Source organism: Pseudorca crassidens, chromosome 11, assembly GCF_039906515.1.
Source record: "Pseudorca crassidens isolate mPseCra1 chromosome 11, mPseCra1.hap1, whole genome shotgun sequence".
NCBI classification, from domain to species: Eukaryota; Metazoa; Chordata; class Mammalia; order Artiodactyla; family Delphinidae; genus Pseudorca; species Pseudorca crassidens.
In genome coordinates this window covers 16567534-16584297 of record NC_090306.1, presented here as the reverse complement: position 1 = coordinate 16584297, position 16764 = coordinate 16567534, and positions in this window count along the sequence as shown.

Genomic DNA, 16764 nt, shown 5'->3' with positions numbered 1-16764 from the left:
TGTTTGGATTGGGTAATTTCCATTATTCTGTCTTCCAGATAACTTATTCCTACCTCTGCATTATTCATTCTGTTCATTGCCTTTAGCTCAGCTTTCAACTTGGCAAATGAACTTTCTAAGTTTTCTTGGCTCCTCCTTATAATTTCTATTTTCTTTTTCCAGTAATCTGCGTTTCTGTCCATAGCCTTTCTTAATTCCATCTGTATTTTCATTACCTCCTTTTAGAACCTGGTGTCTTCTAGACTGAAGAGGTCTGTTTCATTGTTTATTCCTTCATGAGAATACTCTTGGTTCTTTAACTGGGAATGATCCTCTGCTTCCTCATTTTGCTTATATTTCTCTTACTCTGTGAGTTTAGGAGAAACGATTATCTGCTGTAGTCTTAGAGGGCTATTTATACACAGGATTGTTCCTGCATAACTTGTGTGGGTTTAATATTTTTTTGGTGTGAGAGCTGTTTTTGGCTTGGGTGCTTGCAGTCTCTTAACTCAGCGTAGGTGCATGGCCCATGCATGTTCCCAGGAAGGCGGGGGGAGCAGCTGGCACCTGGTCATGGGACCCTCGGTGGTGGCGGCAGCACTAGGCCCCATGTACTTTCAGGGAGCTGGGGGCAGTGGTTGGTGCCCAGTCGTGGGACCTGTGGTAATGGGGGCAGCAGACCATGCACACTTCTAGGAAGTTGGCAGCAGTGACTGGTGCCTGGTTGTGGGACCGTTGGCAGTGGCAGCTGTTCCTAGTCCGAGAAGGCAGTGGCAGCTTGTGTTCACCCCTGGAGTTCATGTAGGAAGTGCCCTGCCACCTGAGAGCACACATGGAGAAAGAAGCTCCCATGGTGATCCCGCCCCTCTCCTTGCTTGCTCCCAACAATGGCACCTTGCCTCCCTGGCAGGCCCAGGCTTCTTCCCATACTTCCTCAGTTAGGGTGCACCACACCCTAGCCCCCGCAAGCTGTCTCCACACAGCCAACCCCAGTCCTCTCCCCAGTGTCTCACCTCTGAAGCCTGAGCCTCAGCACCCAGCCCCTGCCCACTCCAGCAGATGAGCATCTCAGGCTGGGGAGTGCTGAGCAGTAGCACTGACCATCTGTGCAGGTCTCTCTATGATTTGCCCTCTACATATGCTTTTTGTGTCTCCTCTGAGGCTCGGAAACTCCCCCTCTGCCTAGCTGATCTCCCCACCAGTGGGGAACTTCCCAGTGTGTGGAAACCTTTCCTCTTTCACATCTTCCTCCCAGGGGCACAGGTCCCATCCTGATTTCTCTCTCTCTCTCTCTTTTTTTTTCTTTTTTCTCTTGTCCTACCCAGTTATGTGGAGATTTTCTTGTCCTTTTGGAGCCCTGATGTTCATTAGATGTTCTGTGAGACTCATTACACATGTAGAAGTATTTCTCATGTATTTGTGGGAGAAGGTGAGCTCCATATCCTATTCATCTGCCATCTGATCCAGTCTCCCTTCTAGTGTGTTTTATATTTCATCTGTTGAATTCTTCATTTCTTATTGGACCTTTTTTATATTTTCTAGTTCCCTGTTAAAATGGTCAGTGTGGTGGAGCAGCTGCAGCCAGAGATCTGGACTGCTTCTGGGGTCATGCAGAGTAAGCACCAACAGTAGCCACCACCCAGTTCCCCTGGGTTCCACCCTGGGTAGGCGCTGTGTCCCACAGTCAACTCTTTTCCCTGGGCCTGACTACCCCAGATCCAGTGCCACCCTGTGATGTCTTTTCCTTGGGCTTGATGTCCCCAGATACAGTGCCACCCTGCGATGTAAAGTGAGCAGAGCCAGAACGTTTACTTGGCTCAGGTTGGGGCACGAGGCTAGGTGATTGTGGGAAACCCAGCAGCCACTAGAGCAGAACTGTCTCTGCCGTGTGGTCTAGCTAGCATGCATGTGCTCTTCCTGAGCATAGTCCAGGCATTACACAGTCCTTCTGTTTGTCTCAGTGGTCCTCCAACCAGCCAAGGGGACTTATCTCCCTCGTGTCGAATCCCAGGACTGTGGTGCCCAATCTGTGGCTCTGTCTACTCACTCCCCAGGGTGGGCGTCTGCCTATGTAATCTCCTTTTTTATCTGAGTTCCCTCCCAGGGGCACAGGTCCTGACCTGATTGCTTTTCTTCCCTTCCTATCCAATTACGTATGTATCTTTCTTACAGTCTTGGTTGTACAGGAGTCCTTCTGCCAGTTTCCAGTTAGTTTTCAGTGAGAATTGTTCCTGTAGATGTATTTTTAATTTGTTCGTGGGGGGAGATGAGCTCCATATCCTCTTATGCTGCCACCTTGATCCCACCTCCAAACATAATACCTTTTAATAACCCAATCACTTGTTTTCCTGAATGACTTCTCTTCTCAAACTTTCAATATTTCTTTCCCAACTTTCATTGTCAGCTGACCTTGACTAGGGAAGTCACTGATGAAACAGAAAAAAATCAGGAGAGAAATATTGCAACCTGTCTCACCACATTTACTCTCCACCTGTATTTGCATTCATATTATCTGTCTTCCCTTCTGTTCCTGTGGATGCTCCATGTTTCTAAGACCAAGCCTTCATCTATACTCCTCATTTAATTCCTCTTCTCTAATTCTTTTCCCACCAACTCAAATTAGTTTTTTTGCTTCCACCATTCCACCACAACTGCTTTCATCAATAGCATCAAATGCTTCACATGAATAAATCCAGTGATCAATTTCCAGACCTCATTTTAATTGATCAATTAGCAGAATTGTATACCATTGATTGTGCCCTTCTCTTTGATCCATTTTCTTCACATGGTTTTCAGAACACCACACTCCCTTAGTTTTCCTCCTGCCTCAGTGGTCCTTTCCTCTTAGTCTTCACTGCTGGGGTACCCCACAGTTCAGTCCTTGAAATATCTTCTCTGCTGTATCTACATTTACCCCTTTAGTAACCTCATGCAGCCTCATGGCTTAAAGTACCATGTATAATATAAGATAAATGAAGTTAAGAAAAAACTTTATTGCCCTAAATTTCAGTTAGGAGTTTTCAGCCTGAAAACTCTGGACAGAAAATATCTAGAAGAAATGATCAACCAAGTAGCAATAAGTACAACTAGCTCTGAATTGGGGTCTATAAATACCACAAAAAAAGGAACCATGGTTTTTTGATATGTGACTGTTACTAAGTCTGGGGACATAAGGTGGACCCAGAATATCTTGTCATACTGAAAAGCAAGGAGGCCTTGGAGACTAGATTGTGCCCAAAGGACTCAGGAGCCAATGTGAACAAGCTCCTGCTAGTCAAGTATAGGAAAATTTGAGTGTCAGTAAGATAATAACTGTAAGAGTTGAATTATATAGCATGCTTAAATTAATGAATTCATAACAACACTACAAAAATGTCACATGGATGCTTGTAAGGCACCACTTTAATACATTTAAAACTGGTACTTAGGGGGAAAATTGCATTGATCCTGCCTTTGCTATTCAATATGTTTATTAGAATTATTAAAGTATAAAGACAAATCTCTCTATAGAAGCATTCCAAATAATAAAAAAGGGGGATGAGAGAATTATAATTTTCAAACCCTAAGGAATTAATGAATGGTCATAAGTGATGAATAATATTGCAAAAAAGAAGCAGCTATTTTGAACATCTTTACGAAAGTTAGAAACTTGAAATATCACCTTTGAAAGAGCCCTCCTCCCTAATTCCAAGCAAAACTAATCTTATCAAGTATCAGTTTAGACCTAAATACCACTTCATAAGAAATACAGGGAAGAGAATAACATGTTAAATTACACTATGAAAATACAGTCAGCAGAATCCAAAATGGAGAATCTCAGTAGGACAAACAACTCATTTTTTTCCCATCCAAAAGGTGCAAGGGAAAATGGAGATGGGCCTGATTTAAAAATGGGCCAAAGACCTTAACAGACACCTCACCAAAGGAGATATATGGATGGCAAATAAGCATATGAAAAGATGCTCCACATGATTTATCATCAAGGAAATGCAAGTTAAAATGACAATAATATACCACTACACACCTATTAGAATGGCCCAAACGCAGAACACTGACAACAACAAATGTTGACAAGGTTGCGGAGGCACAGGGACTCACATTCATTGCTGGTAGGAATGCAAAATGATACAGACACTTTGGAAGAGAGTTTGATGATTTCTTATAAAACTAAAGATACTGGTCCCACATGACCCAGCAATCACACTTCTTGGTATTTACCCAAAGAAGTTGAAAAACTTAATGTCCACTCAAAACCTGCACACAGATGTTTATAGTAGCTTTATTCATACTTGCCGAAACTTGGAAGCAGTCATGATGTTCTTCAGTAGGAAAATGGGTAACCTGTTGTCCATCCAGACAGTGGAATATTATTTAGTGTTAAAAAGACATAGAAGAATTTTAAATGCATATTACTAAGTGAAAGAAACCAATTCAAAAAGGCTACATACTATATGATTCCCACTATGTGACATTCTGGATAAGTCAAAAATATGATGACAGTAAAAAGATTAGTGGTTGCTAAGGGTTAGGGGTGGAGGGGAAGGATGAATAGGCAGAGCACAGATTATTTTTAAGATACTGAACATACTCTATCTGATACCATAATGATGGATACATGTCATATATCATATAATCAGAAAACTATGTGAGGTTTTTTTGCTAATGATATGACCCAAAACTTCAGTCCTGAAGGGTCAGTGTTCTTCATGGTCCTGCCTTTATTGGGTTGCTCTAGTTTTCTACTACATTTACTCTTTGACAGAGAAGTACTAAAAGTCTCCATGGAGAATCCTTTGGGCTCCAAATACAATCTTGCCACTACTTTGTAGCAGAAATTTATTTCAACTTAATAAATTGGGATCAATCAGTTCCTCTCCTGTTGACTCAGTGAGAGAACAAAATGGCCATGTGGTAGCATCAATTCCAGGTAATGGAAATGACATGTCCTCTGGTCAGAGTATCCCTCATTTGGAAACTACTTCCTCTCAACAAGCAAAACCAAAATTTTAAGACATGAGGAGAAAAATAAGTTGGTTATTGGGTATAATAAGGAGATAATTCCTGCTTCCACCTTTTAATTCAAATACCTATGTATTCTGGTATAGGATAAACAGCAGCATATACTGTTAGATGGTCAAGAGCATATACTGCATTATATCATACCACATCCCAACAGCTTATTTTCTTTCTTTTTTAAAGTTTATTTTCTTGAAGTATAATTGATTTACAATGTTGTGTTAATTTCTGCTGTACAGCAAAATGATTCAGTTATACATATATGTATACGTTCTTTTTCACCTTCTTTTCCATTATGGTTTATCATAGGATATTGAATATAGTTCCCTGTGCTATATAGTAGGACCTTGTTGTTTATCCGTTCTATATATAATAGTTTGCATCTGCTAATCCCAAACTCCCAATCCATCCCTCCACCTATGCCCATCCCCTTGGCAATGACAAGTTTCTTCTTTATGTCTGTGAGTCTGTTTCTATTTTGTAGATCACTTCATGTGTATCATATTTTAGATTCCACATATAAGTGATATCATATGGTATTTGTCTTTTTCTTTCTGACTTACTTCACTTGGTATGATAATCTCTAGGTCCAACCATGTTGCTGCAAATGGCATTAGTTCATTATTTTTTATGGCTGAGTAATATTCCATTGTATATACGTACCACACCTTCTTTATCCATTCCTCTGTCGATGGGCATTTAGGTTGTTTCCATGTCTTGGCTACTGTGAATAGTGCTGCTGTGAACATAGGGGTGCATGTTTATTTTTAAATTATAGCTTTGTCTGGATATATGCACAGGAGTAGGATTGCCAGATCATAGGCAACCCTGTTTTTAGTTTTTGAAGGAACCTCCATATTGTTCCATAGTGGCTGCACCAATTTACATTGTAGGAGGGTTCCTGTTTCTCAACACCCTCTCCAGCATTTGTTATTTGTGGACTTTTTAATGATGGCCATTTGGACCCCTGTGAGGTGGTACCTCATTGTAGTTTTGATTTGCATTTCTCTAATAATTAGTGATGTTGAGCATCTTTTCATGTGCTTACTGGCCATCTGTATATCTTCTTTGGAGAAATGTCTATTAAGTTCTTCTGACTATTTTTCAATTGGATTTTTTGTTTTGTTGTTGAGTTGTATGTGCTGTTTGTATCTTGGAGATTCAGCCCTTGTCGGTCACATCATTTGCAAATATTTTCTCCCATTCTGGTTGTCTTTTCATTTTGCTTATGGTCTCCTTTGCTGTGCAAAACTTTTGAGTTTAATTCGGTCCCATTTGTTTATTTTTGTTTTTATTTCTCTTGCCTTGGGAGACTGACCTAAGAAAACATTGGTATGGTTTATGTCAGAGAATGTTTTGCCTATGTTCTTCTCTTCTAGGAGTTTTATGGTGTCATGCCTTATTATTTAAGTCTTTAAGTCATTTTGAGTTTATTTTTATGTATGGTGTGAGGGTGTGTTCTAACTTTATTGATTTACATGAAGCTGTCCAACTTTCCCAGCACCACTTGCTGAAGAGACTGTCATTTCTCCATTGTATATTCTTGCCTGCTTTGTTGAAGATTAATTGACTGTAGGTGTGTGGGTTTATTTCTGGAGTCTCTTTTCTGTTCCATTGATCTGTATGCCTGTTTTTGTGCCAGTACCACACTGTTTTGATTACTTTAGCTTTGTAGTATTGTCTAAAGTTTGGGAGGGTTATGCCTCCTGCCTTGTTCTTTTTCCTTAGGATTGCTTTGGCAATTCTGGATCTTTTATGTTCCATGTAAATTTTTGGATTATTTGTTCTAGTGCTGTGAAAATTTTGATAGGAATCATATTAAATCTGTACATTGCTTTGGGTAGAATGGCCATTTTAACAATATTAATTCTTCCAGTCCAAGAGCATGAGATATCTTTCCATTTCTTTGAATTAACATCAATTTCCTTTATTAATGTTTTATAGTTCTCAGCATATAAGTCTTACATCTCCTTGGTCAAGTGTATTCCTAAGTATTTTATTGATTTTGATGTGATCTTAAAAGGAATATTTTTATACTCACTTTCTGATATTTCATTGTTAGTATAAAGAAATGCAACCTATTTCTGTATGTTAATCTTGTATCCTGCTACCTTGCTGAATTCGTTGATCAGTTCTAGCAATATTTGTGTGGAGTCTTTAGGGTTTTCTATATATAGTATCATGTCATCTTCATATAATGACAATTTTACCTTTTCTCTTCCAATTTGGATAATTTTTATTTTTTCTAGTCTGATTGCTCTGGCTAGGACTGTCAATTCTATGTTGAATATAAGTGGTGAGAGTGGGCATCATTGCCTTGTTCCTGATTTTAGTAAGAAGGCTTTCAGCCTTTCACTGTTGATTACTACATTGGCTGTGGGTTTGTCATAAATAGCTTTTATTATATTGAGATATGTTCCCTCAATACCCACTTTGGGAAGAGTTTTTATCATGAAGGGAGGTTGAATTTTATCATATCCTTTTTCTGAATCTATTGAGATGATCATGTGGTTTTTTCTTTTGTTGTTTTGGTGTATGACATTGATTGATTTGTGTATGTTGAACCATCTTTCTGACCCTGGGATGAATCCAACTTGGTCATCGTATATGATCTTTTTCATGTGTTGTTGGATTTGGTTTGCTCATATTTTTTTGAGAATATTTGCATCTATATTCATCAAAGATATTGGCCTGTAATTTTCTTTTTTTTTTTTTTTTTTTGTGGTATCTTTGTCTGGTTTTGGTATCAGGGTGATGGTGGCTTCATAGAATGTCTTTTGGAGTGCTCCCTCTGCTTCAATCTTTCAGAAGAGTTTGAGAAGAATTGGTATAAGTTCTTTGTATGGTTTGTAGAATTCACCTGTGAAGCCAAAAGTCCTGGACTTTTTTTTAGGGAGTGTTTTTATTTCAGATTCTATTTCATTTCTAGTGATTGGTCTGTTCAAATTATCTGTTTCTTCTTGATTCAGTTTTGGTGGACTGTATGTTTCTAGAAACTTGTCCATTTCTTCTAAGTTGTTGAATTTGTTGGCATATAATTGTTCATAGAATTCTCTTAAGGTTTTTTGTATTTCCACACTATTATTTCTCCTTTTTCATTTCTTATTTTGTTTATTTGGGTCCTCTCTCTTTTCTTCTTGGTGAGCCTGGCCAGAGGTTTTTCAGTTTTGTTTACACTTTCAAAGAACTAGTTCTTGGTTTTATTGATTTTTTTCTATTGTTTATCTCTATACTATTTATTTCCTCTCTGATATTTATTATTTCCTTCCTTCTGCTGACTTTAGGTTTTGTTTGTTCTTCTTTTTCTAATTCTTTTAGGTAGTAGATTAGGTTGTTTATTTGAGGTTTTTCTTTCTTTTTGTTTTTTTTTTGAGGAAGGCCTGTATTGTTATGAACTTCCCTCTGCTTTTGATGCATCCCATAGATTTTGTATGGTTGTATGCTCATTTCATTTGTCTCAAGTTATGTTTTAATTTCCTCTTTGATTTCATCATTGACCCATTGTTATTTTTAGTAGCATATTGTTTACTCTCCATGTATTCATGTTATTCTCATTTCTTTTTCTGTGGCTGCCTTCTAGTTTCATGCCACTGTGGTCAGAAAAGATGCTTGAAATAATTTCTATACTCTTAAATTTGTTAAGGCTTATTTTGTGCCCCAGTGTATGGTCAGTCCTGGAGAGTGTTCCATGTGCACTTGAAAAGAATGTTTTTTCTGGTTTTTTTGGATGTAATGTCTTGAAAATGTCAGTTAAGTCTAACTGTCCTATTGTATCATTTAGGATCTCTGTTGCCTTACTGATATTCTGTCTAGGAGATCTGTCCATTAGTGTGAGTAGGGTGTTAAAGTCTCCTACTATTATTGTATTCCCTTCAATTTCTCCCTTTATATCTGTTGTTTTATGTATTTGAGTACTCCTATATTGGGTGCATATATGTTGACGGGTGTAATATCCTCTTCTTGTATTGATCCTTTTATCATTATATAGTGTCCTTTATCTTTCTTTATGGCCTTTGTTTTAAAGTATACTTTGATATGAGTATTGCGAGCTGCTTTCCTGTCATTTCCATTTGCATGAAATATCATTTTTCATACCATCACTTTCAATCTATATGTGTCCTTTGCCCTAAAGTGGGTCTCTTGTAGGCAGCATATTGTAGGCTCTTGTTTTTATATCCAGTCTGGCACTCTGTCTTTTTTTTATATATATACAGCAGGTTCTTATTAGTTATCTATTTTAAACATATTAGTGTATATATGTCAATCCCAGTCTCCCAATTCATCCCACCACCCCCTGCTGCTTTCCCGCCGTGGTGTCCATTCATTTGTTCTCTACACCTGTGTCTCTATTTTTGCCCTGAAAACCAGTTCATCTGTACCACTTTTCTAGATTCCACATATATGCGTTAATATACGATATTTGTTTTTCTTTTTCTGACTTACTTCACTCTGTATGACAGTCTCTATGTCCATCCACATCTCTAAAAATATTCCAATTTTGTTCCTTTTTATGGCTGAGTAATATTCCATTGTATATATGTGAAACATCCTCTTTATCCATTCATCTGTCGATGGGCATTTATTTTGCTTCCATGACCTGGCTATTGTAAATAGTGCTGCAATGAACATTGGGGTGCATGTGTCTTTTTGAATTATGGTTTTCTCTGGGTATATGCCCAGTAGTGGGATTGCTGGGTCATATGGTAGTTCTATTTGTAGTTTCTTAAGGAACCTCCATACTGTTCTCCATAGTGGCTGTATCAATTTACATTCCCACCAACAGTGCAAGAGGGTTCCGTTATCTCCACACCCTCTCCATCATTTGTTGTTTGCAGATTTTCTGATGATGCCCATTCTAACTAGTATGAGGTGATACCTCATTGTAGTTTTGATTTGCATTTCTCTAATAATTAGTGATGTTGAGCAGCTTTTCTTCTACTTCTTGGCCATCTGTATGTCTTCTTTGGAGAAATGTCTATTTAGGTCTTGTGCCCATTTTTGGATTGGGTTGTTTGTTTTCTTAATATTGAGCCTCATGAGCTGTTTATATATTTTGGAGATTAATCCTTTGTCCATTGATTCGTTTGCAAATATTTTCTCCCATTCTCAGGGTTGTCTTTTTGTCTTGTTTATGGTTTCCGTTGCTGTGAATAGGCTTTGAAGTTTCAATAGGTCCCTTTTGTTTATTTTTATTTCCATTACTCTAGGAGGTGAATCAAAAAAGATCTTGCTGTGATTTATGTCAAAGAGTGTTCTTCCTATGCTTTCTTCTAAGACTTTTATAGTGTCTGGTCTTACATTTAGGTCTCTAATCCATTCTGAGTTTATTTTTGTGTATGGTGTTAAGGAGTGTTCTAATTTCATTCTTTTACATGTAGCTGTCCAGTTTTCCCAGCACCACTTATTGAACAGACTGTCTTTTCTCTATGGTATATCCTTGCCTCCTTTGTCATAGATTAGTTGACCATAGGTGCGTGGGTTTATCTCTGGGCTTTCTGCCTTGCTCCATTGATCTATGTTTCTGTTTTTGTGCCAGTACCATATTGTCTTGATTACTGTAGCTTTGTAGTATAGTGTGAAGTCAGGGAGTCTGATTCCTCCAGCTCTGTTTTTTTCCCTCAAGACTGCTTTGGCTATTCGGGGTCTTTTGTGTCTCCATACAAATTTTAACATTTTTCGTTCTAGTACTGTAAAAAATGCCATTGGTAATTTGATAGGGATTGCATCGAATCTGCAGATTGCTTTAGGTAGTATAGTCATTTTCACAATATTGATTCTTCCAATCCAAGAACATGGAATATCTCTCTATCTGTTGGTATCATCTTTAATTTCTTTCATCAGTGTCTTATAATTTTCTGCATACAGGTCTTTTGTCTCCTTAGGTAGGTTTATTGCTAGGTATTTTATTCTTTTCATTGCAGTGGTAAATGGGAGTGTTTCCTTAATTTCTCTTTCAGATTTTTCATCAGTGTATAGGAATGCAAGAGATTTCTGTACATTAATTTTGCATTCTTCAATTTTACCAAATTCATTGATTAGCTCTAGTAGTTTTCTGGTGGCATCTTTAGGATTCTCTATGTATAGTATCATGTCATCTGCAAACAGTGACAGTTTTACTTCTTCTTTTCCAATTTGTATTCCTTTTATTTCTTTTTCTTCTCTGATTGCCATGGCTACGATTTCCAAAACTATGTTGAATAATAGTGGTGAGAGTGGACATCCTTGTCTTGTACATGATCTTAGAGGAAATGCTTTCAGTTTTTCTCCATTGAGAATGATGTTTGCTGTGGGCTTGTCATATATGGCCTTTATTATGTTGAGGTAGGCTCCCTCTATGCCCACTTTCTGTAGACTTTTTATCATAAATGGGTGTTGAATTTTGTCAAAAGCTTTTTCTTCATCTATTGAGATGATCATATGGTCTTTATTCTTCAATTTGTTAATATGGTGTATCACATTTATTGATTTGCGTATATTGAAGAATCTTTGCATCCCTGGGATAAATCCCACTTGATCATGGTGTATGATCCTTTTAATGTGTTGTTGGATTCTGTTTGCTAGTATTTTGTTGAGGATTTTTGCATGTATATGCATCAGTGATATTAGTCTTTAATTTTCTTTTTTTGTAGTATCTCTGTCTGGTTTTGGTATCAGGGTGATGGTGGCCTCATAGAATGAGTTTGGGAGTGTTCCTTCCTCTGCAGTATTTTGGAAGAGTTTGAGAAGGATGGGTGTTAGCTCTTCTCTAAATGTTTGGTAGAATTCACCTGTGAAGCCATCTGGTCCTGGACTTTTGTTTGTTGGAAGATTTTTAATCACAGTTTCAATTTCATTACTTGTGATGGTCTGTTCATGTTTTCTATTACTTCCTGGTTCAGTCTTGGAGGGTTATACCTTTCTAAGAATTTGTCTGTTTCTTCCAGGTTGTCCATTTTATTGGCATAGAGTTGTTTGTAGTAGTCTCTTAGGGTGCTTTGTATTTCTGTGGTGTCTGCTGTAACTTCTCCTTTTTCATTTCTAATTTTATTGATTTGAGTCCTCTCCCTCTTTTTCTTGATGAGTCTGGCTAATGGTTTATCAATTTTATCTCCTCAAAGAACCAGCTTTTAGTTTTATTGATCTTTGCTATTGTTTTCTTTGTCTCTGTTTCATTTATATCTGCTCTTATCTTTATGATTTCTTTCCTTCTGCTAACTTTGGGTTTTGTTTGTTCTTCTTTCTCTAGTTCCTTTAGGTGTAACGTTAGATTGTTTATTTGAGATTTTTCTTGTTTCTTGAGGTACGATTGTATTGCTATAAACTTCCCTCTTAGAACTGCTTTTGATGCATCCCATAGGTTTTGGATCGTCTTGTTTTTGTTGTCATTTGTCTCTAGGTATTTTTTGATTTCCTCTTTGATCTTTAGTGATCTCTTCGTTATTTAGTAATGTATTGTTTAGCCTCCATGTGTTTGTGTTTTTTATATTTTTTTCCCTGTAATTCATTTCTAATCTCATAGCATTTTGGTCAGAAAAGATGCTTGATTTGATTTCAATTTTCTTAAATTTACTAAGGATTGATTTGTGACCCAAGGTGTGATCTATATCCTAGAGAATGTTCCGTGCGCACTTGAGAAGTGTAATCTCTTTTTGGATGGAATATCCTATAAATATCAATTAAATCTATCTGGTCTATTGTGTCATTTAAAGCTTGTTTCCTTATTTATTTTCATTTTGGATGGTCTGACCATTGGTGTAAGTGAGGTGTTAAAGCCCCCCACTATTATTGTGTTACTGTCGATTTTCTCTTTTATAGCTGTTAGCAGTTGCCTTATGTATTGAGATGCTCCTATGTTGGGTGCGTATATATATATTTATAATTGTTATATCTTCTTCTTGGATTGATCCCTTGATCATTATGTAGTGTCCTTCCTTGTCTCTTGTAACATTCTTTATTTTAAAGTCTATTTTTATCTGATATGAGTATTGCTACTCCAACTTTCTTTTGATTTCCATTTGCATGGAATATCTTTTTCCATCGCCTCACTTTCAGTCTATATGTGTCCCTAGGTCTGAAGTGGGTCTCCTGTAGACAGCATATATATGGGTCTTGTTTTTGTATCCATTCAGCAAATCTGTATCTTTTAGTTGGAGCACTTAATCCATTCACGTTTAAGGTAATTATCGATATGTATGTTCCTATGACCATTTTCTTAATTGTTTGTTTTTGTAGGTCCTTTTCTTCTTTTGTGTTTCCCACTTAGAGAAGTTCCTTTAGCATTTGTTGTAGAGCTGCTTTGGTGGTGCTGACTTCTCTTAGCTTTTGTCTGTAAAGCTTTTGATTTCTCCATCAAATCTGAATGAGATCCTTGTCAGGTAGAGTAATCTTGGTTGTAGTGTCTTCTCTTTCATCACTTTATGTATATCATGCCACTTCCTTCTGGCTTGTAGAGTCTCTGCTGATAAATCAGCTGTTAATCTTATGGGAGTTTCCTTGTATGTTATTTTTCGTTTTTCCCTTGCTGCTTTCAATAATTTTTCTTTGTCTTTAATTTTTGCCAGTTTGATTACCATGTGTCTCAGCATGTTTCTCCTTGGGTTTATCCTGCCTGGGACTCTCTGTGCTTCCTGGACTTGGGTGGCTATTTCCTTTCCCATGTTAGGGAAGTTTTCTACTATAATGTCTTCAGATATTTTCTCGGGTCCTTTCTCTCTCTCTTCTCCTTCTGGGACCCCCTATAATGCGAATGTTGTTGCGTTTAATTTGTCCCAGAGGTCTCTTATGCTATCTTCATTTCTTTTCATTCTTTTTTCTTTATTATGTTCTGCAGCAGTGAATTCCACCATTCTGTCTTGCAGGTCACTTATCCGTTCTTCTGCCTCAGTTATTCTGCTGTTGATTCCTCCTAGTGTAGTTTTCATTTCAGTTATTGTATTGTTTATCTCTGTTTGCTTGTTCTTTAATTCTTCTAGGTCTTTGTTAAACATTTCTTGCATCTTCTCCATCTTTGCCTCCATTCTTTTCCAAGGTCCTGGATCATCTTCACTATCATTATTCTGAATTCTTTTTCTGGAAGGTTGCCTATCTCCACTTCCTTTAGTTGTTTTTCTGCAGTTTTATCTTGTTCCTTCATCTGGTACATAGCCGTCTGCCTTTTCATCTTGTCTGTATTTCTGTGAATGTGGCTTTTGTTCCACAGGCTTCAGGACTGTAGTTCTTGCTTCTGCTGTCTGCCCTCTGGTGGATGAGGCTAGCTAAGAGGCTTGTGCAAGTTTCCTGATGGGGCAGACTGGTGGTGGGTAGAGCTGACTGTTCCTCTGGTGGGCAGAGCTCAGTAAAACTTTATTCCGCTTGACTGCTGATGGGTGGGGCTGGGTTCCCTCCCTGTTGGTTGTTTGGCCTGAGGCAACCCAACAGTGGAGCCTACCTAGGCTCTTTGGTGGTGCCAATTGCAGACTCTGGGAGGGCTCATGCCAAGGAGTACTTCCCAGAACCTCCGCTGCCAGCATCCCTGTCCCCATGGTGAGCCACAGCCACCCCCCACCTCTGCAGGAGACCCTCCAACACTAGCAGGTAGGTCTGGTTCAGTCTCCCCTGGGGTCACTGCTCCTTCCCCTGGGTCCCAATGTGCACACTACTTTGTGTGTGCCCTCCAAGAGTGGAGTCTCTGTTTCCCCCAGTCCTGTCGAAGTCCTGCAATCAAATCCCACTAGCCTTCAAATTCTGATTCTCTAGGAATTGCTCCTCCCATTGCCAGACCCCCAGGTTGGGAAGCCTGATGTGGGGCTCAGAACCTTCACTCCAGTGAGTGGACTTCTGTGATATAAGTGTTCTCCAGTGTGTGAGTCACCCACCCAGCAGTTATGGGATTTGATTTTACTGTGATTGCACCCGTCTTACCATCTCATTGTGGCTTCTCCTTTGTCTTTGGATGGGGGGTATCTTTTTTGGTGAGTTCCAGTGTCTTCCTGTCAATGAATGTCCAGTAGCTAGTTGTGATTCTGGTGTTCTCACAAGAGGGAGTGAGAGCACGTCCTTCTACTCTGCCATCTTGGTTCAGGGCCCTGTATACTCGCTTATTTAGATGATTTACTTCCCAATTGTCATTACTTATTCCTATAGATTTTTGCTTCTTTTCTGTTTAGAAAAAGTCCTTTCAGTATTTCTTTTAGGATAAGTTTAGTATTGCTGTATTCTTTTAGTTTTTGCTTGTCTCAGAAACTCTTTATCTCTCTTTCTATTCTAAGTGATAATCTTTTTGGGTAGAATATCCTGGGTTGCAAATTTTTCCCTTTCAGAACTTTGAATATATCTTGCCACTCCATTCTAGCCTGCAATGTTTCTGTAGAGGAATCAGCGATACCCTTATAGCGGTTCACTCATAATTAACTCTGTTTTTCTCTTGCTGCCTTTGAATCCTCACTTTGTCTTTAACTTTTGCCATTTTAATTATAATATGTCTTGGTGTAGGTCTGTTTGGGTTCATCTTGTTTGGGACCCTCTGTGCTTCCTGTACCTGGATATCTCTTTCCTTCTTTAGATTTGGTTTCAGCAATAATTTCTTCAAATGCATTTTTGATCCCCTTTTCTCTTTCTTGTCCTTCGGGAATCCCTATGATGCTCAGGTCGGCATGCTTTATATTATCCCATAGGTCTCTTATATTGCTTTCATTTTTTTCATTTGCCTTTCTGTCTGCTGTCTGCTTGGGTGATTTCCATTATCCTATCTTCCAGACCACTTATTCATTTTTCTGCCTTATTCAGTCTGCTTTTTATTACCTTTAGCTCAGCTTTCATCTCAGTAAATGAATTTTCTAATTTTTCTTGGCCTGTCTTTATAGTTTCTTGTTCCTATTTACAGTAATCTGCATTTTAATCGATATCCTTTCTTAATTCCTTCAGTATTTTCATTATCTCCTTTTTGAACCTGGTGTCTATTAGACTGAAGTGTTCTGTTTTATTGTTTGCTTTTTCAGGGGAATTCACTTAATCTTTAAATTTGGAGCAGTTTCTCTGCTTCTTCATTTTACTTATATTTCTCTTACTCTATATATTTAGGAGAAAAAAATTATCTACTGTGTTCTTGGAGGGCTATTTTTATGTGGATGCATCCCTGTGTAGACTGTGTGGGTTTAATATGTTTGGTGCAAGGGCTGTTTTTAATGTGGATGCCTTCCACCTCTCTTCTCCATGTGTGCTGGCCATTATCCCCTTGATAGGGGGTGTGACTTGTGTTGTGGTGATCAGAGCCTGCACTGGCTGTTGTGCAAGAACTCCTCTTTGCTCTGTGATTGTCACAACCCTTTTGGGAGCAGGTCTCCTCCTTAGTTGCTGGAGTAGAAGTCTCCAGATCCATTTCTGAACTGTGGTGTGAGGTAGGCGAGATATTGGAGCACTCCCACTGGGAGAGGAGCCACTGAGTATTCCTCCACCAGAGCTGTCCAGCAGGATATGAGCTCTGTGGTGTCTCTCTTTCACTCATTGTGTGGGCTCACAAAGTTTACTGTTTTGGGCACCACCTTCAGCCCCGCCTCAACCATGGGAAGGCTGGCAATCGGCCCTAATATGCCTGAGGCATTTTTTTCACAAAGCCACCAGCATACATCCATAGGCTCAGATCCACTGAAGTCAGCTGCCAGGAGCACAGTAGTCATACACAGTAGTCCCATACCTGCTGTGGGAGCAATGGAGGCAGCCTAGACCCTGGCCCAGCCCAGCCTCCATGTACACATACCCACAGAGCCCACAGCTTCTAAGGTCAGACCCATCCCAGCGAGGGAGCACCCATTG